Source organism: Mus musculus, chromosome 7 (genome assembly GCF_000001635.26).
Source record: "Mus musculus strain C57BL/6J chromosome 7, GRCm38.p6 C57BL/6J".
Lineage (NCBI taxonomy): Eukaryota > Metazoa > Chordata > Mammalia > Rodentia > Muridae > Mus > Mus musculus.
In genome coordinates, this window is record NC_000073.6 from 64,054,753 (window position 1) to 64,078,160 (window position 23,408).

Sequence of the window (23,408 nt, forward strand, 5' to 3'; positions counted from 1 at the left end):
CATCAAACACTAACTAAGAAAATGCCCTTCAGGCTTGCTTGCAGCCTGATCTTATGGAAATATTTTCTTAATTGAGGTTTCCTCCTCTCAGATGTCTTCAGCTGTTTCAAGCTGACATAAAATAGCCCTCCATTTAAGATGCCCCAGGCTGTTTTATCAGTGCAATCGATCTCTGTGGGGTTCCACAAACCCCTCAGGCTTCAGTAGGTTGCAAGAGGCTGGGAAAACACTTTCTCAAGCTCACTGTCAGAAGATACATATGAAGACAGGCAAGCAGTAAGGTGCGGGGGAGGGGGTGGGGGAGGGGGCTAGACCCTCTTCCAGCCCACAGCATCCAGACCTTCCATATGCTCTGCCCTCAGGATGCTCTGCGAACCCCATCCTGTGTCTTCATGGAAGCTTTACTACAGAGGCATGGTCAATTAACTCACAGACCACTGATGATCAACCCAACACAGAGCTTTCTCCCGTCTGCCTCAAGGTCAGAGGCTGAGGCTGAGTCAAGTACCTTCCTCAGATGCTTTCAGGGTTTCTCACTGAACTTGGAACTGACTTGTTGGCTAGGCTGGCTGGCTAGTAAACTCCAAGACCCGACTGTCTACTTCCCCAGGGCAGAAAGTAATCAGTTCACCTAGCTTTCACATAGGGGCGGGGGTTCAAACTCTGGTCCTCATGCTTGCACTGTGAGCCCTTTACCAACCAACCGAGTCATCTCCAAGCCCATCGGTCAAGTTTTCTATATAGGTATTTTAAAGGATAATTCAAATTTTATTTGGTAAAGGAGTCAGAGAGCATGTCTGAAAAGGGCCACACAACCAACAACTTGGTCTCTGTCATTCCTCACCCTGTCACTGGAGGGAAGACTGCTATAGAGGCAAACAGAGGAGAGTGGCAGGTTCCTGTAAAGCTACTTATGAAAACAAGGGACTGCCTGTAGGCCATAGATATGGCACCAAACAGATTTTCATGGAGTTTAGAAAGCTCTCAGTTTGACAGCTCATTGTTAGCAGTATCACACAAATTTCTAAAACCCCAACTTGGGACCCTTTAGCAAGTTTCTCTCCAGTATGAACTATGTTTGGGGGGTTTTCAAGTTTCTTGCCCAGCTTCATCTGTTTTTTAACTATCAGTGTTCCCTGTCTCAAAACATCACTGTCCTGCTGACACCTCCTTGGGCTGCTTCAGCTGGAGTCATTAGATCCTTCAGGGTGTGACTGAGAGTAAAATGTCCCCAGATGTGATGCAGTTGTGCACATGTTCTGTGTTCCTGATGTTTTGTGGTGATGCTACAAGTGTCTGCTCCTGAACACGGATTCTGATAAGTCTCGCTTTGTGCAATGGCAGGCTTATTGGGAAGGTGTCTGGGAGGACACGAGAGCCACGGTGTCCTCTGCTCTCTGTGACCATTCTTTCTGGCTGACGGCTTGGGCAGGAGGCACATAGATCCTGCTTAGGCTTCACAACCTTAGCCTTGGACATGTGTCAGCATGGGACCCCCTATCTTCCCTTGACTGGCAGGCCAGACATCTTCTGCCACAGCTCCTGGTTGGCCGCAGTGTCCCGCTTCTTCCCTCAGAGGGTAGGTGGGAAAGAGATGCCATAGCAGCAGACTTCCATATGCTGACCCACAGAGGTTAATGTGTCTGCTCCTGCCTCTTGTTCAGTTCTGATCTGTTCTAAGGAGGCTTATTTAGTCTTTTTAATAAGTAACACAGATGACTGTGAGCGAGCATCTAGACACTGCCAGGATAAATCCACCTCATCCCAGGATGGCTTTGTTCTCGGGGGACAGAAGATGAGGCAAGGAAGCCCATATCCCATGTGGACTTTGCCTCAGTTTTTCAAAGCACCATGGCCTCTGTGTCTCCTGCTCCCAGTTTCCTGCAGCCTCGCAGGGCTCTTCTGGCCTCCAGCAGAGATGCTTGGCAAGCTTCTTGTCACCACTGAATCTCTTGATGCTCTGCCCCTTGGTGGATGGAGAGAGAAGCTGCTCTTTCTAGGACCCAAGCCTAACAGGCATTGGAGGAAGGTGCGTGTCCTAGTTTTATGGTAAAAATACCCTGACCAAAAGCAACCTAGAGGAGAAAAGAGCTTATTTGGCTTACAGTCTCAGGTTACAGTCTTTCATTGAGGGGAAGTTGAGGCAGGAACACAGAGCAGCTAGTCAGTCAAGAGTAGAGAAATGGACACATCTCTGTTGCTTGCTATGTTGCCTGTGCTCAGCTAACTCTTTTCACGTATACACTTTAGGGCTACCTGCCCAGGGAATGATGCCACTCATAATGGACTGGGCATATCAATTAACAATGAAGACCCTACCCCAACCCCAGACACACCCACAATCTAACATGATCTAAGCAATTCCTCAATTCCTAAATTCTTTCCAAATAATCTTAGGTTGTAGTGAGTTGACATTTAAACTAACTGGCAGAATTGGGCTCATCTCCCATCATGTATTTTGGAGGAAGGTGTGTTTAGACATGAAACCCAGTGCATAGTCTCAGGCTGAGATACAAATAGACGCTGTACACAGGAAGTAGTGTTAGAGCCAGTGTTAATAGATGAGCGTGGCCTTTGTCACACTAACCATGACTGTTAGCCTGGAATGGCTTGGACAGATCACTAGGTAGGAGAACATTCCTGCTTCAAGCCAAGGCTAATATCCAAATTCCAGAATGTCAGATCTGAGGCACATGTCATCGGTGGCTTTTGGAGGCAGCCAAGGTGGGGAGGGTATCTCCTAGTCACCCTTCTAGAATGTTCCATCTTACCTCAGCAAGGAGCATCTGTGAGGTCACACATAGCCTCAGTCACTGTTATGTCTAGTCAAGTTGTTCTAGTCCATCACTTGGAATAGTCACTGCTGGGTGGTCTTGGCCTGATAGTTCATGTACCCTAAGATTAGCAGAGAGAACAGGTTTAGGGCTGGATGCTGGAGGGTTCCAGGAGCTCAGAGGGAATGGTTCAGACAGCAGTGAATGTCATACCTATGTAAGTAAAGGAGGCTCTGGAGGTAAGGTAAGGGCTGGAGAAGAGAGGGGAGACAACCACGAATAGGAGAGGGAGTGAGAGAAGGGATTGGGCCACTGTGTGTGTGTGTGTGTGTGTGTGTGTGTGTGTGTGTGTGTGTGTGTGTGTGTGTGTGAAGTGCAGTGTGAGGAGACACACTCCCTCCAGCCACTTTGAATCTGCCTGCAGATCAGGCAGACCCTCCTCCCTGCACCACCTACAGGCCCTCCTAGGGACAAGCAGCCCCAGCTCTGTAGAAGAAGCTGCAGGAAGCCAGAGCAGCTAGGACTGGGCTGAGGACTTCCGGGACACAGCAGTGTAGAATGATAGGAAGGGCAGCCAGGCCTTGGAGCAGACCTCCAGCTGGACTCTGGAACCTTCTGCTCTTGGTGATAAGACCTAGCACAAGTCCGGAAGTAAAAAAGGTGCAGGCTGCGTTCTGTAAGCAGAGGCCAGGCAGAAGCTCCCAGTGGAGCGGAGCTGCCTGCTGGGCCCAGAGCTTGGGGCACTCGGGTATGCTTGGGCTCACTGTGCTTCATTCCCAGCAGGCTCTGGGGCAAATGCTGGCTTCTCTAGGCAAGAAACCCCTAGCACTGGCTTGCTAACATTCGACAGAAAGTGACTGAAGGTCCCATCTGCTGGGGACATGTAACAAGGATGGCCCACCTGCTGGTGACAGCATGGGAAGGTGAGAAGGGGCTCGCAGCACCCTTGTTGTCCCCTCTTCTGAGTTACAGGGAGCTCCCTTGCTGCTCTCCCTTGGCTTCCTTTGTGTTCATGATCACACACAGACACACAGACAAGGAAAAGCTGTGTAATCTCCCCAATCTTAACTGCAGAAGCCCACAGGAAGCATGATCTTGGGATTTCCTTCACACACAAGGACCAGGGCTGGTGGAGACAGGGGGATGGCTCTGCAGCTGCTGCAGCACCTCAGGCTCTCTGAGATAACTGCGTGGTTGGTCAGGTGGGGAGGGCTCCATGCTGGCAGACAATGAGAAGGGGCTTGTCCACTAGTAGCATGCCCCTCCCCACTTCCTGCCTCTCCCCTCTCCCTCCCCTTCTGCCTCTACCCCTCCCGGTTCTTTCTGCCACTCTCCATTTTCAGAGTCAGACTCTAAGTTTGGTCCTACAAGGCTGCCAAAGGGTGAATTCAAGCTCCCACTCCAGAAAGACTGAAGAAAGCAGGGCTGAGATGGATTGGGGCAGGAAGGGGTAGAGAAGGGTGAATGAAGACCCAGGGAGGTTGCAGAGGGCTAGCTCCAGGGAAGGGTGGAGAATTCCTTTCTTTTCATTTTCAACTCCACCATTGTTCATCAGTTTGATTTTTAAAGATTTCTTGAATAACAACAGCAAGTTTGTCTAGACATGAAAGAACACCTGTGTCTATTGTCTGCTTTCTCCTAAAGCTGCCGCCTGAGCCCATCTGCTCACAGGTCGGGCCATCTATAGGGATGCAGCAATCAAATTGTGGGTTGGGGAACAACTAAAGGAATGGAGTTTTTGAGGGAGGTGAGGAACAGGGACAGGGTGGGACCCCGGAGGCTGGCCTCTGAGACAGAAGCAGCTGAGGGCCCCACAGGAGGGACAGGCATCTTTCTGTGGCCTTCCGTGTTCTTGTCAGTTCAAGGTACAGGGCCATCAGGTGCCAGATACTCAAAGACAAAAATGAAGCCAGGAGCACCTGGCAAAGGAGGGGAAGCCCAGGACGGGAGCACTGTGGGGATCTCAGAGGGAAGTAGGGATCCCAGGCTCCTGGGGGCTGGCATCTGAGTCTCCACTCTGTCCCATTGGTGCTCTGTGGTTGCTTGGCAGGAGAGGAAGGGAAAGGGAAGGAAGGAGCGGGGAGGAAGGGAGAGGGGGAAGAGCTATACTGTCTAGCCCTTACTAAGGGGCAGGGTCCAGGCCAAGCTTGGATCAGAGTCCCTGTGACATCCAAGTTGCCTGCATTTCCCATGAGAAAACAGGTTTGGAGATACTCAGAGCCACGTGCAAAATCTCACAGCCTACACCAACACTCCATCCCAGGTCTGGTCCAGGTTCTAAGGTTCAGTCTCTCCCATCTATTCCCTGCTGCACACACATACAGACAAACAGACACATACAGACAAAAAGACACACACAGACACATAGACAGGCAGATACACATACACACACAGATAAACAGACACACAGACACATAGGCAGATACACATACACACACAGATAAACAGACAGACAGACAGACAGACAGACAGACAGACACACACACACACACACACACACACACACACACACACACACACACAGCTTTTCTTTGTATGTTTTTAGCCAGCACAAATGGTTCTCCAAACCCAGACTGTAAAGCCCATCACTCAGGGACTTACATGCTCTAAACTAGTAAAGATTGCATCTGTATTCAGTAGTTCCCTCTCTGAATTCTCAAGACATCCCAGAGATCAAAGTGTCAGAATTTCCTTGTTGAGGGAATACCTTCCTGTCATTGTACTAAGTAGCCACATGGTGGCGCCATGGAGGGCCTGTCCAACAGAATCCAGTGATTTGTGGATTGCTGGTTGTCAACATGGAAGAACATTTCTTTCCTTCCTTCCTTCCTTCCTCCTCCTCCTCTTCCTCCTCTCCTCCTCCTTCTCTCTCTCTCCCTTTCTTTCTTTCTTTCTTTCTTTCTTTCTTTCTTTCTTTCTTTCTTTCTTTCTTTCTGTCTGTCTGTCTGTCTTTCTTTCTCTTCCTTCCTTCCTTCCTTCCTTCCTTCCTTCCTTCCTTCCTTCCTTCCTTCCTTCCTTCCTTCTATTTTTGAAACTAGGATTGAGCCTAGCACACAGCATGCAAGCTTCTATCACTGATCCAGCTGCCCAGTGCCTTCCAAAGGCAGCAGCACCTAGGCCCTCTGGACTGCAAAGCTAAGTATGCAAAAGTCATACAGCCAATGAGGTGTGCCAAAATATAGCTTTTATGTGGCTAAAACATGGCAAAGTATCACAGATGGATGAGTTTAATTACTGTGTGTGCCTGGGTGTGCTGCTGATGCTGTTGTCTGCATAGTTAATAGGGTCGTAATTCATAGGGTTGCTACTGTGCCCATAAAGTTTACTTTTCCTGAATTTCTTTGGCAAGTCACTAATTCTAACATAGATCTTCACAGATTCATTCATCCTATAGCAGAGACAAGCTAGACAACCTTTCTTGAACCCAAATCATTTTTATATCTTAAATTTGGTTTGGAGCACGTCCTTTTGCTTAGGCAGTAGTCTCTGGAATTGCCTAAAGTTCTTGACACAATGTTAGTTTTGGAAATTAACCATGGATCAAATGTATCATAATTGAATGCTAGAGTCAGCCATCAAAATAAATAAGTGGGTTTTCGTCACTGCAGAAGATATGGTGAAGTATTTTAATGCTTTAATTTCATAACAAAAAAAAAACCCCTCATTAAACTCGTTGTGGTTCTCAGTCATTCTTATTGTTCCAAGGTCATTTTTGGATTTAACAGCTCAGCACACACTAAGTCATTGAGCAGTCGTCTTCCACTGAGCACAGACTTCCTGTTCTTCTACCTCAGCTGACTATGATTCAAAACTGTCAAATGGAAAACCCAGAAACAATGAAAAAATCTTAACCTCTGTTACAGTCAGTGGTTAAATTGTATTTTGTTGTTAGTTACTATTACTTTAACTGCGGTTAACTTATGAATCACATTACTCAAACACACACACACACACACACACACACACACACACACCCCATATATGGAAATAAAAGCCTGTGTGAGGTGTCAGTGGTCCCCATGGGTCCAGGCTTCATCTGGACGCCTTGGGGTCCGCCTAGTATGGATGAATGGGAAGATGACTATAAATATTCAGAGTGTTGGTTTGTCTCTTGTCAACTTGACACATCCGTGAGAGGGAACCTCAGCTGAGAAAATGACCCCATCGGATTGTCCTGGGAGCAGGTCTGTGGTGCATTTTCTTGGCTGGTGGTAGACGTGGAAGGCCCAGCCCCAGACAGTGCCACCCCTGGGCAGGTGGTCCCGGGTTACATACAAAAGCAAACTGAACAAACCAGGCAGATCAAGCCCTGCCCCATGGTCTCTGCTTCAGTTCCCGCCTCTTCGGTCCTCCCTTGAGGTCCTGTCTTGACTTCTTTAGGTGTTTGATTATGATGTGGAAACATAAGCCAAACAAGTTCTTTCCTCCTCATGGTACTTTTGGTCATGGTGTTTGGTTAAAGCAATAGAAACCCCACCTAAGACACCCATGGAGAGACTTGGGTTCTCCCTGTGTCACCCAGATGTTGGAATGGTAACGCTATGTGTATTGCCTTCTGACCTTTTTTTGTAGAGGATGCTATTCCTACATCCTTGGTGAGAATTTTAGAATGTCAGTCTTCAGTGATAATTTCTTTTCTGAAAGAATTTTTCCTTTTCTAAAATTTACTGTTTTTTTTTTTTTTTTTTGAGATAGGGTCTTATGATATAGTTCTGACAGGCCAGGAATTCACTTTTTAGACCAGGCTGGCGTCAAATTCACAGAGGTCCATCTGGGTCTGCCTTCCGAGTGCTAGACTTAAAGTTGTTCGTCACTATGCCCGGTTCCTACATGAGTTTTCATTTGCCTTTCACATGTACAGCGAAGACACCAGTGGCCCAGGAACAACTGTGACATCCCTTAGACATTTCTACAGCAAAAAGGAGGTATAAATTTAGATTCCAAACCCAGATATGATGGGCAGAATTCTAAGATGTCTTAGGATTCCCATCTGTCTTAGTTAGGGTTTTACTGCTGTGAACAGACACCATGACCAAGGCAACTCTCATAAGGACAACAATTAATTGGAGTGGTTTACAGGTTCAGAGGTTCAGCCTCCATTATCAAGGCAGGAACATGGCAGTGTCCAGGCAGGCATGGTGCAGGAGGAGCTGAGTGTTCTACATCTTCACCTGAAGGCTGCTAGCAGAAGACTGGCTTCCAGGCAGGAAGGATGAGGATCTTGAAGCCCACACACAATAACACACCTACTCCAACGGGGCCACACTTTCTAATTGTGCCACTCCCTGGGCCGAGCTTATACAAACCATCGCACAATTCTCGAGCAGCACTTCTACATACTGCCTTCTTCCTGAGTGTGTAGAATGATCTGTGTCACAGGTGTCACTTTCACGAGTGAGGCATCTGGATGTCAGCTTTGAGATCACCAAGGAGACTGTTCACATTATCCTGGGCATGCCTGACCCAGTCAGAGGAGCTTATAACAGAAGGCCAGAGTGACCTGACTTGGAAGGTACAAAACTGCCTTGTTGCTAACTGCTTATGGGGCCCGGGGATGGGGGGTGGGGTGTGTGTGTAGAAGGGCAGCATCACGTGACAGGTTAAGTCAGTAGGTAACCTAAATTACTAAGGAAGTGGAGGATTCTAGCCTTGTACTATAAGATTGAGGAGAGTCAGGTGATGAGCTCCACACAAGGAATGACAGAGTGGGGCATGGCGAATCCCCAGGCAAAGGGTCTACTTGGCCGTGTGTGGACGCCTGACTCACCAATCTCTTCAGTCAGTGCTGTGTATGTGGTGTGGTTTGCCCTCTGAAGGCTCATGTGTGGGATGTTCAGTTTCCTACCTGGTCCATGTTGGGACCTTAAAGAGACAGGGATTAGTTGGAGGGGAGTGTGCCCTGAGGTTCTACCCTCATGAATGATCAATGCTACACCACACGAGTGGACCAGGCCTTATGGGACTGGCTAAGTTACCACGTAAACGTTCCTGTAAGCCTGCCACCTCCCCAAATTCCACTTTAAATGTGCTCCTACCTCTGTGATGTCATCCTCCACATGGCCTTTCTCAGAATCCAGCCAAAATGAGGGCCATACTCTTGAGTCTCCTAGCCTCTTTTATCATTAAAATACACAGCCTGGGGGGTATTTTGAAGAAGTGGGAACTCTCAATCCTATCACTACAAGATTGAGGGGAGTCACATGGCCTTAGATGGAATTTACCAGCAACCTGGATCAGTTTGAAAGGGGGACGATGGTCTCCACACAAGGGCTGATGGAGCCAAGGAACTCAAAACACACCAGAAGAGTTATCCAGTTAGGGTAATTTGTTTCCAGGGTAGAAAAAACCACATGTGGCTCAGATGGCAGTTTTTGGTTGTTCTCGTTTATGCCCCTCCCCAAACAGCCTCCTTTCCTGGACATGTCTGCGCTGGTAAAGGGAGCGTTGTCCACTGTCCCTTGAGGCTGCAGCTCTCAGTCAGGAGCTTCAGGGAGGACCCACTGGGGGATTTCAGTCCTACCTGCCCCGCGCTGGCACTCACACTGCTACACTACTTTGGGAGACCTTAGTCAAGGATGATGTTTTACTAAACGGCCCATGACAGTATTCACTCTTCTAGGTCTCTCCTATTTCCCCTTGAGAAGGGGCTTCAGGTCCCTCCACCTGCAGGGGAGTGAGCCAACAACTGTAGATATGCTGGACAGCTGGTCCCAGAGGGTGGGATGAGAGAATGGAGGGAGAGAGCCATGCGTCATTCCTGGATAGTCCCAGGGCCATTTCTCTGAGAGAAAAATGGGGTCGAAGATGGGTGTCTTTGGGGTCCCCTCCCCCCCCAAAGACCTCAGGTAGGTCTTCTTTCTACACAGTACCCTACCTCTGAGCAACTCTTGTGGTACCCCTCCTTGGGTTTCTGGGTCATAGTCTGGGAGTGATTGCCAATGTCAACCATCACCGCTGAAGCATTCATTGGTCTGTGCCAACTTCTCTGAGTCCTCGCCCACCCATGTGCAGTTAGTTACTGGCCACATGGAACTATGCTATACCCAACTGTATAAAGAGAGAGGGAAATCAGAGCTCTGGCCTGCCTATAGCCACCGCCCCCTCCTTGGCTCTGTGGAAATATCCTCTGAGAATTTTTTTCATACTTCTGTCCCCTTCATACTTCATTCTCCCTCTCTTTCTCCCAGGTCATGTGACCCAGGTTCATGTTACAAACTGAGTTCCAGAGCCTGGCTCATGGAGATGCTGAGGTCCTGGAAGCTCTGGGCCTAGGGAGATGTCTGTGGAAGATGTTACTTTCAGAACTGCCCACAATAACTTGGACAACTTGGGCACCCAGTCCCTCACATGGTAAGCTTTTAGGACCTGGTCATGGTGGGTGGCTTTGCTGGGTTACATCTGAGGCTTAGACACCTTCCATGTGTTTTTCTTGGGACATTTCCCTCCCTGATCCCAGACACCATGGTGTGAGGAAGTCCAGGCAACACAGGGAAGCCATGAGTCAAGGTTCTGGCCGACAGCCCAGCTCAAGTCCCAACCACCAGCAGCGTTTGACTGCCACATACGTCAGGGGAGAGCCTTCCGCTGGTCCCAGACAGAGCTGAGGAAGCCCTCAGAAACCACAGTGGATAATAATTAATATGCCCTTTTAAAATTAGCCTTTTTTGTTTTGAGGTAGCTGTAGAAGAAATCAATAGTACTGGGGAGATTCTCCTGTACCCTCCACCAGTTCTGCCAAGGGTAACATCCTGAAAACAAAAAAAGAAAAGAAAAAAACAAAACACCCAGACAGTACAGGCGAGAAGCAGCCACACCCACAGAACTCCTGCCCAACTTGGTGTCCTTTTATATGAAGCCATGAAGGCAGTCCTGGTATTCCTGCACACCTTTCTTAACTCCTGACGACCACTATACTACACTATGGTTTTGGAATTTTTCATTTCAGAAGTGGTACAGGGATGGAGTCTCAGTGTTTTGCTGTTTTACTCAGAGTGACTCCCCCCACCCCCACCCCCGCCCCGGAGGTTCATCCCAATTGCATGTGTATTAACTTGTTCTTTTTGTGGCTTCTCGTTAAGCCTTCTTCGCTTGTTGAGTATCTGGGCTGTCTCCACGGTGAATCTCTTACAATCCAAGCTGTTCCCGGCTCTCCTGTGCAAACTCTCGTGTGAACAACACGCATCGTCATTTTTCTGGGATGAGCGCCACGGTGCAACGGCTGGGTCCTACGGTAGTCACCCACTCCGTATTCTAAGCTGCCAAACTGTCTCCCAGAGCGTCTGTGCCATGCCAGATTTCCTCCGTTCTGTACGAGTCACCCCTTTCTGGTTCTCTTTGCCAGAGTTTATTATTTAAATATGTGTGACCTAAAACTTACCATCTTACCATCTTAGTTCTGAGTGGAGAGCCCAGCGTGTTCAGAGCACTCGTAGCTGGGTAGTGGGACTCCAGAAATCTTTCCTCCATCTTGCCAGTCTGAAACTGTTCCGTTATCAAGAACAAATTGTTCCTCCTCCCTTCCCGCACTGTCTGGCCAGCCTCCACCCACTTCCCATTGTTAGTTATCTGCTTGATGCCCTAGAGCCTTCAAAAGAGTGACACACAATACTTGTCCTTTTAGGACTGGCTGTTTGAACTCAGTACGGTGTCTTTAAAGTTTATCCCTATGGTAGCACGTGTCAGAGTTTCTTTCATTTTTTAGGGTCAAATAACATTCCACTGTATGGATATACCATGTTTTTTATGGCCCACCCACCAATGGACACTTGTGTTTCTTCCTCGTTCGGGCTACTGTGGATAATGCTGTAGTGAGCACAGGTATAAAAGTACTTTTTCAAGTCCCTGCTTTCATTCTCTCTCAGTACCATGTCCAGAAGTAGAATTTCTGGTCATGACAAACCTTTCAACTTCTTTTGTGTGCATACATGTATGCACATGTTCATGCGTGTGCAAGTCTGTGTATGTTTGCAGAAGCAAGCATTTTACGTGCAGAGCCATCTCCCCAGTTCTGAGCAGGCTTTGTGAGTTTTGAGGAATTGAATGATTTTGTTCCCATTTTAATGGGTATGATGCTGCTGTCTTACTGTGGCCCTGTGTTCCCTGATGCTTAGTGATACCACGCTTTCCCCTGTACTCGAGGCTATCTGTGTGTGTTTGGTGAAACTTTTATGCAAGACTTTTTCCTGTTTTCTCATTCCTTTTGGCTCCTGCTTTGTTGTGGTGGTTCTCTCTGTAATCTTTATAATAACCTTTTATTAACTTTCTGACTTGCAACGCCCTACTCCCCTCACCCTCCATTCCACAGTTTCCTCTTCATTACAGTGGTTGTTTCCTCTGATACATGAGATTTCAGCTTCAGTATGGCCTGGCTTCCTTAGTTAAATGTGTTGCCTTTGCTTTTAATGTCATGCTCAAAAAGTTATTAGCAACCCCAAGGTTGTGGAACACCTCCCCTCTGTTTCTTCTAAGAGATTTATATTATTAGCCCTTACAGTTAGGCCTTGCTCTGACACATTCAAACTCATCCTGTATTTTATAAGAAAAGGGTTCACCTTCTTCCCTCCCTCCCTCGCTCCCTCCCTCCCTCCCTCCCTCCCTTCCTTCCTTCCTTTCTTTCTCCCTCCCTTCTTCATTCGTTCATTCTTTTTCTCTTTCTTCCTTTCTTCCTTCCTAATTCCCTTCTTCCTCTTTTTTTTTGTTTGTTTGTTTGTTTGTTTTTTTGAGACAGGGTTTCTCTGTATAGCCCTGGCTGTCCTGGAACTCACTCTGTAACCAGGTTGGCCTCGAACTTAGAAATCTGCCTGCCTCTGCCTCCCGAGTGCTGGGATTAAAGGCGGGCACCACCACGCCTGGCTCTCTTTCTCCTCTTCTTCCTCTCTCTCCCTTCCCACCCCCTTTCTTAGCTTCCTGGCCATTCTTTCAAAGTCTATGTCCCTTTGAAGAGTCTTGACTCCATTTCTCATTTACTCTACTTTATGGAATGACATAATTGTCGAATAGAAACTAAAGCCAACTATAAAAAGAAAGATAAATATGAGAGGTTAGCTCCTGGGCTCTATTTTATTCAAGGAGTACATGTCTTTGCCTTTCTTCCAGTCCATACCATTTGAATGTTAGAGCGTTCTATACAGGAACCATGAAGCCTCTGGCTTTGTTCTTTCTCAAGAGTATTTTGGCTGTTTGGGGCCTTTCGAGACTCCACATAACTTTTAGGATGGGCTTTTCTATTTCTGAGGAAACAATAATTGGGATCATTAGGCTACTTTGTGTATTATAACAGGCTCTTGGGAATAGCTTCTTCCAAAAAGCATGGGCTACTCACTGGGACTACAGGGTAACAGCAATCAGGATGAAAGCCTGATGTCTTCGCTTTCAGTCTACTCTGCTTGCTTTTACTTTAGTCTCTCACTCACCTCTGCATGCAAGCACCATATCACTTTCTCTTCCCCCTTTAAGGTAGAAGGCTCGAAGAGTCATTGCCTTAACCCTTCCGGCACCCAGAATCCCTGGAACAGCAAGACAGATTGGCCCCCAAGATGGAAACAGTTGTTCTCTCTGATGGAGAGGTAAGCCCCTGGATCAGGTCACCTTGTAGGGAACAGATCAGTCCCCTCAGGTGGTCACTGCAATTGGCAGATTATCAGTGTGTCAGACGACTCTGTAGGACAGGAGCTGAGAGAAGGATCAACATGACCATACCTAGAGCAGGTCTGCTTCCGTGTATACCCACCTAGAGCAGGTCTGCTTCTGTGTATACCCACCTAGAGCAGGTGTGCTTCCGTGTATACCCACCTAGAGCAGGTCTACTTCTGTGTATACCCACCTAGAGCAGGTGTGCTTCCATGTATACCCACCTAGAGCAGGTCTGCTTCTGTGTATACCCACCTAGAGCAGGTCTGCTTCCGTGTATACCCACCTAGAGCAGGTCTGCTTCCGTGTATACCCACCTAGAGCAGGTCTGCTTTCGAGTATACCCCTTCGCTTGGACCAAGGTCTGCTCTGCTTAACCTGAAGCTCTCCTTGATGCAAACCTGGGATCCCTGCATCTTCTTACTTGTTCTTTTCTTCCCAACTCACTAAATCTCCCTTTTCTACTTTTGTCATTACACCTCTCCTGAACGGATGGATGAGGCTGGTGGCTGAGCCCAGACTGGTGGGGCCATTAGAGTCTGGCCTTCTGCCTTAACACTCCAGTTACAATATTGACATTTTAACACATACTTTCCTTCAACAATCCATTTGTATGTGTGTGTGAGTGTATGTGTGTGTGTGTGTGTGTGTGTGTGTGTGTGTGTGTGTGTGTGTGTGTGTGAGAGAGAGAGAGAGAGAGAGAGAGATATCTTTAACTTCTTTCAACAGCATTTTGTAGTTTTCCTTCTTAGATTAAATTCATTAAATATTTTATTCATCTCACCACTGTTATAAATGATATATTCTTCTTCCTCTTCTTTCTTTTCTTCTTCTTCTTCTTCTTCTTCTTCTTCTTCTTTTCTTCTTCTTCTTCTTCTTCTTCTTCTTCTTCTTCTTCTTCTTTTCTTCTTCTTCTTCTTCTTCTTCTTCTTCCTCTTCCTCCTCCTCTTCCTCCTCCTCCTCCTCCTCCTCCTCCTCCTCCTCCTCCTCCTCCTTCCTCTTGATTTTCACCTAGTTCTGTTCCTGAAGGTAGATGTTTAAACCCCCTACCGTATACTGTGGAGTTGTCTATTGCTCCCTTCAATTCTGTCAATATTTTCTTTATGTATTTAAGAGATCTGTCATTTGGTGCCTATATATTCATAATAGTTTTTACATCTTCTTGGGAATTGTGTGTTAGATGTGTCATCGTCATCACAGTGTTGTGTGTGTGCATATGTGTATGGTATGTGAACACGGGTGTGCATGTGTGACTGCAGGTGTGTATCCATATGTGTAGGGCTGATGCTGATGCTGTGCTGGTCTTGATGCTGACGACAAGCACCTTTCGTCAGTGGTTCTTCACGTTTATTTTTGTGATAGAATCTTTACTAAACCAGAAGCTCATCAATTTGGCAGGCTGACTGGCCAGTTTACTTCAGAGGTCTTTCTGACTCCATGGCCTCTTACAGATATGTGCTGCCATGCCCACTTTGTTTTTTTAAAACCAAATTCAAGTTCTCCTGCTTGCATGGAAGACACTTTGACCATCTAAGACATCTTCCTCCCTAGTCCTGAATCTTTTTATCTATGTATAATTTTCTTCTGTGCCATAATACTTTTTGTGTTTGTGTTTGATAAGATACTATTTTGTCTAGTATTAGTATAGTGTTACCCCAGATCCTTCTAAATTCCTGTTCCTATGGATTACCTTTCTCCAATCCTTTTTTTAAAAGTAGAATATCACAGGGCCCCTAAGGAAGGAGCTAGAGAAAGGACCCAAGGAGCTAAAGGGGTCTGCAACCCTATAGGAGGAACAACAATATGAACTAACCAGTACCCCCAGAGCTGTGTCTCTAGTTGCATATGTAGCCAAGGATGCCCTAGTCAGCCATCAATGGGAGGAGAGGCCCCTTGGTACTGTGAAGATCATATGGCCCAGTACAGGGGAATGCTAGGGTCAGAAAGCAGGAGTGGGTGGGTTGGGGAACAGGGTGGGGGAGGGTATAGGGGGTTTGGGGATAGCATTTGAAATGTAAATGAAGAAAATATCTAATAAAAAAGAAAAAAGTAGAATATCTTTTATTCACTCTTTAGCAATATCATACATGTAAACAATGTGCTTTGATTGATTCACTAATTTCCCCTCCCCACTCCCCTCAGATGCCTCTAGCATGCTCCTCTCCCATGAGTAACCAACCCCTCACTTTTTTTTTTTTTTTGGTAACCCAGTGAGGGCAATTAGTGCCAATTGCTGAAAGCTTGTGGGCCTGCTCTTGTTCATGTACCAACAGCTGCAATGGGTTACTAGTGCAATGGTTCTGTGGTGTCGAGAAGACAGTGTTTCACAGCCTTCTTCCTCATCTGCAGGCTCTTCCATTCTCTCCACCCCATCTCCTCCACGTTTCCTGACCATTGTGGGGGCTAACGTTGATAAAGATGCTCCATTTAGGGCTGGGAAGTCAATAGACACTGGTCCTCAGCACTTGGCTGGCTGTGAATCTCTACACTAAGTGACCACTACTACATAGCCCTCCTTTGCAATCTGGTGACTCTGTAGATTTAAATAAAACAACCCCGTCATAGGTCACACATTCAACTCTTCCTTCCTTCCTTCCTTCCTTCCTTCCTTCCTTCCTTCCTTCCTTCCTTCCTTCCTTCTTCCTTCCTTCCTTCTTTTCTTTCTTTAACACATTATGCCAACTGATGGCTTTCAACTGTGGAATTTAACCCCTATATCTCTAAATCTCTAAATTTCTTTCTGGAAAAGACCATACTATTGTGTTTTAAAATTATTTTATGAGTATAAAAACTTTTTTTTTGGACTCTTGGGTCATGATTTTTCTTTGCGTTTAACTGATTTTCATGGCGCTACACTGTTATTCATTTCTCATTTTTGGCTGCATATGTCCTACAGGCTTTTTTCTTTACCGTTACTATGGTGATTACATAAGATAGTCGAAAGTTAAAAAACATTCCCTCTATTCTCAGAAGTGCATGAAACCTTCTCTAAAACTGATTGCAATATAGACCACAAGGCAAGACTTAAGAAATGCAAAAATGAAAACAACCTCTTGAATTGCATCAGACCACAGTGGAATAAAGCTACAAATTGAAAGCTCATCTCAGAAAATACACAGATATCTTGAGACTGAACAACTCACTGTTGAGTGAACGGGGGGCTGTTGAAGAAATCAGGTAGGAAAATTAGAAATCTAGAAGTCAATGAAAAACGAGACCCAACCTCCCAGAACCTCTGAGATGCAACCAAGACAAACTTAAGAGAAATACTTAGAAGTACTCATATTAAAAAGTCAGAGTCTCCAATAACTCAATGATGCACCTCAAAGTTCTAGAAAAGCAAGAAGAGGCAAACCCAAGTGCATCAGATGGCCAGAAATAATGATCAGAGTAGAAATGAACTAAACAGAGAGCAACACAGAGAATTAGATAAAAAGCTGGTCATTTGAAAGGATTAAACAGACTGAACTAACTGAAAGACTGATAAATAATAAAATTAGAGGTGAAAAAGGAGTTATTATAATAAATTTCAAAGAAATCTAGAAGATCAGGGAATGCTATAAGTACATTACAACAAACTGGAAAAATCTAGAAGACATAAAGAAATTTTTAAGGGCATGTCAGCTAATACAGTTAAAGGCAGAAGGCAGAAGCACCTTAAATGGACCAGTCACAATAATAATATCGAAGCAGCAACCAAAATTCTATCCACAAAATAACGTCCTGGGACAGATGGACTCACTACAGAATACTACTAAACTTTGAAGGAAGTTCTAATAACAACACTTTCATACTGTTTCACAAAATGTAAAGCGAAGGAACACTGCCCAACTCATTGTTTGATACCAATGTAACCCTGTCACCATGACTGGATAAAGACACAGATGTAAAAATAAAACTACAGGCCAGTATTTCTGATGAATGTGGATGCAGAAGCTCTCAAAAAATACATTAAAAGTTAAGGTTGTATTAAAAAGATAATGTAGACGAAGAAAGGACCATCCAGAGACTGCCCCACCCGGGGATCCATCTCATATACAACCACCAAGCCCAGACACTATTGCATATGCCAGAAAGATTTTGCTGACAGGACCCTGATATAGCTGTCTCTTGAGGCTATGCCAGTGCCTGGCAAATACAGAAGTGGATGCTCACAGTCATCTATTGGATGGAACACAGGGCCCCTAATGAAGGAGCTAGAGAAAGTTCCCAAGGAGCTAAAGGGTCTGCAACCCTATAGGAGGAACAATATGAACTAACCAGTACCCCCAGAGCTCGTGTCTCTAGTTGCATATGGAGCAGAGGATGGACTAGTTGACCATCAATGGGAGGAGAGGCCCTTGGTCTTGCGAAGATCATATGCCCCAGCACAGGGGAATGCCAGGGCCAGGAAGCAGGAGTGGGTGGGTTGGGGAGCAGGGTGGGGTGAGGGTATAGGGGGCTTTGGGGATAGTATCTGAAATGTAAATGAAGAAAATATCTAATAAAAAAGATAGTGCACCAAACTGACTTTTCACCAAGGATGCAAGACTTGTTGAAAAAATAAAAATTAATAAGTGTAATACACCTTATTAATAAACATAGAGGCAGAAATTACATGAGCAGATGACAAAAGGGTACTTGATAAAGCTAACACAGGTTTTAAAAAAATATTTATTCTTTGAGAAATTCATACACTATATTTTGAACATATTCATCCACCCTCATTCCCTACCACACATTTTCTCCTCTTCCTCCTCTTCCTCCTCCTGCCCTTCTTTTGTTTTCTTTAAGACAGGGTTTCTTTGTGTAGACCAGGCTGACCTGGATCTTAGAGTTCCTCCAGCCTTTGGTTCCTCCTTGCTGGGATTAAAGGCGTGTGTGCTGACCAAAAAGTCTTTCATTACAGTGTTTCATTGTTTCATTATAATAGTATATCATGCCATCTTCATACTGAAATATATTAGAATGATTTGTTGTTCAGTAATTGTTTGTTGCGGAATCACAATATGCTGTTTTACCACAACAACATATAACAAACCACCACAATGCTGAACTGCGGAGTCACAACCCTGCATCCTGTCACAAAAATGCTCCAGTTAGACATCACAGTAGTATATTGTGACTCCATGATGCCCCATTGTTTCATTAAAGTGCTCCATTTTGCTATTACAGTACTCCCGTGCTATCACAAGGCTCCACTGTGGTGTCACAAACAGGCCACTGTGGTGTAACAGTATTCCACTATGGGGTCAAAGTGTCCGACTGTGGTGTCACAGTGCTCCATGTGCTATCACAGTGCTCCACTGTGCTGTCACAGTCCTCCACTTTATTGTCACAGTGCTCCACTGTGGTGTCACTGTGCTCCATTGTGGTGTCACTGTGCTTCATTGTGGTGTCACAGTGCTTCACTTTGGTGTCACAGTGCTCCACTGTGGTGTCACAGTATTCCACTATGAGGTCAAAGTGTTCCACTGTGATGTCACAGTGCTCTACCTTGCTATCACAGTGCTCTACTGTTGTGTCACAATGCTCCACTTTGTTATCACAGTGCTCCACTGTGGTGTCACAGTACTCCATTATTGTGCCAACGGGCTCCATGATGGTGTCACCATGCTCCACTGTGGTGTCAAAGTTCTCCACTGTGGTGTCACAGTATTCCACTATGGGATCAAAGTGTTCCACTGTGATGTCACAGTGCTCTACCTTGCGATCAGTGTGCTCCATGTGCTATCACAGTGCTCTACTGTTGTGTCACCGTGCTCCAATTTCATATCACAGTGCTCCATGTGCTATCACAGTGCTCCACTGTTGTGTCACAGGCTCCACTATGGTGTCACAGTGCTCCACTGTGGTATCAAAGTGCTCCACTGTGGTGTCACAGTGCTCAACTATGGTGTCACAGTGTTCCACTTTGCAGTCACAGTACTCAACTTTGCTATCACAGTGCTCCACTGTGGTGTCACAGAGCTCCACTGTAGTGTCACAGTGGTCCACTTTGCCATCACAGTGCTCTACTCTTTTGTCATCGTGCTCCACTGTGCTGTCACAGTGCTCCACTGTAGTGTAATAGTGCTCTACTGTGGTGTCACCGTGCTCCACTGTGGTATCACAGTGCTCCACTCGGTGTCAGTGTGCTCCACTGTGGTGTCACAGTGCTCCACTGTGGTTCCCCCTTGCAACACTGTGATGTCATCCTGCTCCACTGTGCTGTCAAAAGTTCTCCACTGGGCTGTAACAGTGCTCCACTGTGGTGTCAAAGTGCTTTACAGTGGTTTCACAGTGCTCCACTTTGCTATCACGGTGCTCCACGGTAGTGTCCCAATGCTCCACTTTGTGATGACAGTACTCTACTTTCCTGTCACAGTGCTCCACTGTGGTGTCACAGACTTCCACTGTGGTGTCACAGTGTTCAACTTTGCTGTCACAGTGCTCTACTGTGGTGCCACAATGCTCTACTTTCCTTTCACAGTGCTCCACTGTGGTGTCACAGACCTCCACTGTGGTGTCAGTGTTCCAATTTGCTGTCACAGTGCTCTACTGTTGTGTCACAATGCTCTACTTTCCTATCACAGTGCTCCAATGTGGTGTCAGAGTGCTCCATTTTGCTATCACAGTGCTCCACTGTGGTGTCACAGAGCTCCACCGTAGTGTCACAGTGCTCCACTTTGCTATGGCAGTGCTCCACTGTGCTGTCATAGTGTTCCACTTTGCATTCACAGTGCTCCACTGTACTGTCACAGTGCTCCACTTTGCAATCACAGTGCTCCACTGTGCTGCCACCGTGCCCCACTAAGGTGACACAGTGTTCAACTTTGCTGTCACAGTACTCCACTGTGGTGTCACAGTGCTCCACGGAGGTATCACCGTTCTCCACTTTGGTGTCTAAGTGCTCCACTATGGTCTCACAGTGCTCCATGTGCTATCACAATGCTCCACTGTTGTGTCACAGTGCTCCCCATTGCTATCACAGTTGTTCACTGTGGTGTCACAATGTTCCACTGTGGTGTCACAGTGCTCCAGTGTGGTGTGACCTTGCTCTACTGTCATATCACAGTGCTCCATGTGGTATCACAGTGCTTTACTGTTGTGTCACACTGCTCCACTTTGGTATCAGAGTGCTCCACTTTGCTATAACAGTGCTCCACATTGGTGTCACAGTACTCCACTGTGGTGTCACAGTGCTCCACTGTGGTGTTACGGTGCTCCAATTTCCTGTCACAGTGCTCCATGTGCAATCACAGTGCTACACTGTTGTGTCTAAAGCTCCACTGTGGTGTCAGAGTGCTCCACTCTGGTGTGACAGTGCTCTACTGTGGTGTCTCAGTGCTCCACCGTGGTATCACAGTGCTCCACTGTGGTGTCTCTGTGCTCCACTGTGGTGTCACTGTGCAACACTCTGGTGTCACCCTGCTCCAATGTGCTGTGAAAGTGCTGAACTTTGCTGTCACAATTCTTCACTGTGGTGTCACAGTGCTTTATTGTGGTTTCAGAGTGCTCCACTTTGCTATCACAGTGCTCCATGGTAGTGTCCCAACGCTCCACTTTGCTATCACAGTACTCTACTTTCCTGTCACAGTGCTCCACTCTGGTGTGACAGTGTTCCACTTGGCTGTCACAGTGCTCCACTGTGGTGTCACAGAGCTCCAGTAGTGTCACAGTGGTCCACTTTACTATCAAAGTGCTCCACTGTGCTGTCACAGTGTTCCACTTTGCAGTCACAGTGCTCCACTTTGCTATCACAGTGCTCTGCTCTTTTTTCACTGTGCTCCACTGTGCTGTCACAGTGCACCACTGTGGTTCCCCCTTGCAACACTGTGATGTCACCCTGCTCCATTGTGCTGTCAAAATACTCCACTTTGCTGTAACAGTGCTCCACTGTGGTGTCAGAGTGCTCTACAGTGGTTTCACAGTGCTCCTCTTTGCTATCACAGTGCTCCACAGTTGTGTCCCAAAGCTCCACTTTGCTATCACAGTACTCTACTGTCCTGTCACAGTGCTCTTCTGTCCTGTCAAAGTGCTCCACTGTGGTGTCACAGTTTTCCACTTTGCTGTCACAGCGCTCTACTGTGCTGTCACAATGCTCTACTTTCCTATCACATTGCTCCACTGTGGTGTCACAAAACTCCACTCTGGTGTCACAGTTTTCCACTTTGCTGTCACAGTGCTCTACTGTGGTTTCACAATGCTCTACTTTCCTATCACAGTGTGCCAATGTGGTGTCACAGTGCTCCACTTAGCTATCACAGTCCTCCATTGTGGTGTCAGAGAGCTCTATTGTAGTGTCACAGTGCTCCACTGTGCTGTCACCATTCTCCACTGTGCAGTCAATGTGCTGCACTGTGTTGTCATAGTGCTCCACTGTGGTGTAAGAGTGCTCTACTGTGGTGTCACAGTGTTTGCTTTTGCTGTCAAGTATTCCATTGTGGTGTGACAGTGCTCCACTGAGGTGTCACAATGTTCGACTTTGCTGTCACAGTACTCCTCTGTGGTGTGACAGTGCTCCACTGAGGTGTCACCATTCTCCACTTTGGTGTCAAAGTGCTCCAATAAGGTCTCACAGTGCTCCACTATGGTCTCATAGTGCTCCATGTGCTATCACAATACTCCACTGTTGTGTCACAGTGCTCCAATTTGCTATCACAGTGGTCCACTGTGGTGTCACAGTGCTCTAGTGGTGTGACCTTGCTCTACTGTGGTATCACAGTATACCATTTTGCTATAACAGTGCACCACATTGGTGTCACAGTACTCCACTGTGGTGTCACAGTGCTCCCCTGTGGTGTTACGGTGCTCCAATTTCCTGTCACAGTGCTCCATGTGCAATCACAGTGCTCCCCTGTTGTTTCAAAAGCTCCACTGTGGTGTCACAGTGCTCTACTGTGGTTTCTCGGTGCTCCAGTGTGGTATCACAGTGCTCCACTGTGGTGTCTCTGTGCTCCACTGTGGCGTCACTGTGCAACGCTGTGGTGTCACCCTGCTCCAATGTGTTGTGAAAGTGCTGAACTTTGCTGTCACAATTCTCCACTGTGGTGTCACAGTGCTTTATTGTGGTTTCATATTGCTCCACTTTGCTATCACAGTACTCTACTTTCCTGTCACAGTACTCCACTCTGGTGTGACAGTGTTCCACTTTGCTGTCACATGCTCTTTTGTGGTGTCACAATGCTCTACTTTCCTTTCACAGTGCTCCACTGTGGTGTCACAGACCTCCACTGTGGTGTCAGTGTTCCACTTTGCTGTCACAGTGCTCTACTGTTGTGTCACAATGCTCTACTTTCCTATCATAGTGCATCAATGTGGTGTCACAGTACTCCATTTTGCTATCACAGTGCTCCAATATGGTGTCACAATTCTGCACTGTGGTATCACAGTGCTAAACTGTGGTGTCACAGTGTTCCACTTTGCTTCCACAGTGCTCCACTTTGCTATCACAGTGCTACACAGTAGTGTCCCAATGCTCCACTTTGCTATCACATTACTCTTCTTTCCTTTCACATTGCTACACTGTGGTCTCACAGTGTTCCATTGCGATGTCACAGTACTCCAAAGTGGTGTCACAGTTTTCCGCTTTCCTGTCATACTGCTCAACTGTGGTGTCACTGTGCTCTACTTTCCTACCACAGTATTCGACTGTGGTGTCACAGTGCTCCCCTGTGGTGTCACAGTGATCAACTATGGTGTCAAAGAGCTGTACTGTGGTGTCAGAGTGCTCCACTTCGATCTCACAGTGCTCTACTGTGGTGTCACCATGCTCCTCTCTGCTATCACAGTGCTCCATGTGTTATGACAATGCTCCACTGTTGTGTCACAATGCTTCACTTTGTTATCACACTGCTCCACAGTGGTGTCACAGTGCTGAACTTTGCTGACAGAGTGTTAGACTGTGATTTCACAGTGCTCCACCTTGCTATCATATTGCTCCATGTACTAACAAAGGGTTCTACTGTTTTGTCACAGTACTCCACTTTGCTATCACAGTGCTCCATTTTGCTATAAGAGCACTCCACTGTGGTGTCAACGGGC

General features: G+C 46.6%; 1 long non-coding RNA gene across 5 annotated transcripts; it reads left to right on the plus strand.

The window, feature by feature from the left end:
- Positions 1–2,457: 2,457 nt before the first annotated feature.
- Gm20670 lies at positions 2,458–14,044 on the plus strand. 5 transcript variants are annotated; one of them, XR_882168.3, is made up of 5 exons: positions 2,458–3,697; positions 8,154–8,286; positions 9,962–10,124; positions 13,230–13,698; positions 13,730–14,044. It is a non-coding gene; the product is annotated as a predicted gene 20670 (long non-coding RNA). The 5 variants fall into 5 exon arrangements; XR_882166.3 differs by having other exon boundaries at positions 2,458–2,991; positions 3,555–3,697; positions 13,230–14,044; XR_001778163.2 differs by having other exon boundaries at positions 2,458–2,991; positions 3,558–3,697; positions 13,230–14,044.
- Positions 14,045–23,408: the final 9,364 nt, after the last annotated feature.